This window comes from Nerophis ophidion, linkage group LG20 (assembly GCF_033978795.1).
Source record: "Nerophis ophidion isolate RoL-2023_Sa linkage group LG20, RoL_Noph_v1.0, whole genome shotgun sequence".
Taxonomy (NCBI): domain Eukaryota; kingdom Metazoa; phylum Chordata; class Actinopteri; order Syngnathiformes; family Syngnathidae; genus Nerophis; species Nerophis ophidion.
Genome location: NC_084630.1, coordinates 14220431 through 14222671, shown reverse-complemented (window position 1 = coordinate 14222671; position 2241 = coordinate 14220431). Strand labels below are relative to the sequence as shown.

Here is a 2241-nt window from a genome sequence, read left to right as displayed (position 1 = left end):
TACTCCGGCTTCCTCCCACCTCCAAAGACATGCACCTGGGGATAGGTTGATTGGCAACACTAAAATTGGCCCTAGTGTGTGAATGTGAGTTTGAATGTTGTCTGTCTATCTGTGTTGGCCCTGCGATGAGGTGGCGACTTGTCCAGGGTGTACCCCGCCTTCCGCCCGATTGTAGCTGAGATAGGCGCCAGCACCCCCCGCGACCCCGAAAGGGAATAAGCGGTAGAAAATGGATGGGATGGACTTCCCACGCGCCGGACTTTCGACACTAGTGGGCCGTAGTTTGTGGACCACTGATTTTCCCAGACGGCCAGGAGACACAGAGAGTAAAGCGGTAGAAAATTGATTAGAACGGACAGATTAAAAATAATAATACAAAATGTAAAACAATTTAATTTGGGACTTCCCACATATCCGTCCTGCAGGCCGTAGTTTGTGGACCCATGATTTAGTGGTTTGGGCTTTAAAGTGTTAACTTGAAGACGTCCCCTTATATTTGGTCTACCACAGTTGCTGAAGTATCATATGAAATCTTTTTCCTATAGACCTAAAAATTAGTGATCATCAATCTTCACCAAGACGTCACTTAAATGACATTCACGGCACCCGAGGGTCTTGTGAGATGACGCTGGCTGCTGCCAGTTCATTATTATGAAAAAATGACAGAGAGGAAGGCGAGAAACACTTTTTATTTCAACAGACTTTCGCGCCGTCCCTTCCGTCAAAACTCTAAAGGCCGACTGCACATTTCCTATCTTCACAATAAAAGCCCTGCTTCATGCTGCCTGTGCTAACAAAATAAGATTCTCGGAAAGCTGGCGTGCACAAGTGATGTGCACGCCAGCTTTCTGAGGGATTGCTTGTGCACGCCAGTTTTCCGAGACTCTGTATTTAGTTAGCGCAGGCAGCATGAAGCAGGGCTTTTATTGTGAAGATAGGAAATGTGCAGTCGGCCTTTAGAGTTTTGACGGAAGGTACGGCGCGAGAGTCTGTTGAAATAAAAAGTGTTTCTCGCCTTCCTCTCGGTCATATTTTCATAATAATGATCTTCCAGCAGCCAGCGTCATCTCACAAGACCCTCCGGTACCGTGAATGTCATTTAAGTGACGTCTTGGTGAAGATTGATGATCACTAATTTTTAGGTCTATTTTTTTTAAAAGCCTGGCTCGAGATCGACTGACACACCCCCCGCGGTCGACTGGTAGCTCGCGATCGACGTAATGGGCACCCCTGATTTAGTGGTTCGGGGTTTAAAGTGTTAACTTGAAGATGTCCTATTTGGCCTATCACAATTGCTCAAGTATCATTCCATCCATCCATTTCCTACCGCTTATTCCCTTTGGGCTCGCGGGGGGCGCTGGTGCCTATCTCAGCTACAATCGGACGAAAGGCGGGGTACACCCTGGACAAGTCGCCACCTCATCGCAGGGCCAACACAGATAGACAGACAACATTCACACTCACATTCACACACTAGGGCCAATTTAGTGTTGCCAATCAACCTATCCCCAGGTGCATGTCTTTGGAGGTGGGAGGAAGCCGGAGTACCCGGAGGGAACCCACGCATTCACGGGGAGGACATGCAAACTCCACACAGAAAGATCCCGAGCCCCGGATTGAACCCAGGACTACTCAGAACCTTCGTCTTGTGAGGCTCTAAAACAGGGGTGGCGACTTGTCCAGGGTGTACCCTGCCTTCCGCCCAATTGTAGCTGAGACCCCATAAAAGAGAATAAGCGGTAGATAATGGATGGATGAAGTACTGATATCAACCAAAGCTCCTCATCCCACCCCCCGGATTGTAAATAATTCAATGTATATACTATGATAATTAACCTGTGTGATGACTGTATTATGCTGATAGTATATATTTGTACCATGAATTGATTAACGTGGACCCCGACTTAAATAAGTTGAAAAACTTATTCGGGTGTTCCCATTTAGTGGTCAATAGTACGGAATATGTACTGAACAGTGCCCAAAACAACTATCCACAACAGAAAATGCGAATAATAATAATAGCGAACGTCGAACAATATGGTGTTAAACGCCGTCAGTGAACTTACACCACGACTCCCTCTCTGCTCGCCTCACTTGTTTGTTCGCCATACCGGAAATAGGGCTGATTCCAACCAGCTGTTTCCCGCCTCGCACAGATCAGCTGCGCGCACGCACACACGCGCACGCCCGCACACATCCACGCAGGAGGCGGAGGCAACAGACATACACACAAACACGTAG

General features: G+C 47.7%; 1 protein-coding gene across 2 annotated transcripts in view; it reads left to right on the top strand.

Annotated features, from left to right (window-relative positions):
• Positions 1–2197: 2197 nt before the first annotated feature.
• LOC133538760 (transcription factor AP-4-like) overlaps positions 2198–2241 on the top strand; it is a 13910-nt gene continuing 13866 nt past the window's right edge. The window contains exon 1 of one of the 2 annotated variants that reach the window (XM_061880519.1): positions 2198–2241. This exon is cut by the window's right edge and continues 317 nt beyond it. The gene's annotated coding sequence lies outside the window, so the exon portion shown is untranslated. The other variant, XM_061880520.1, reaches the window with a different exon arrangement.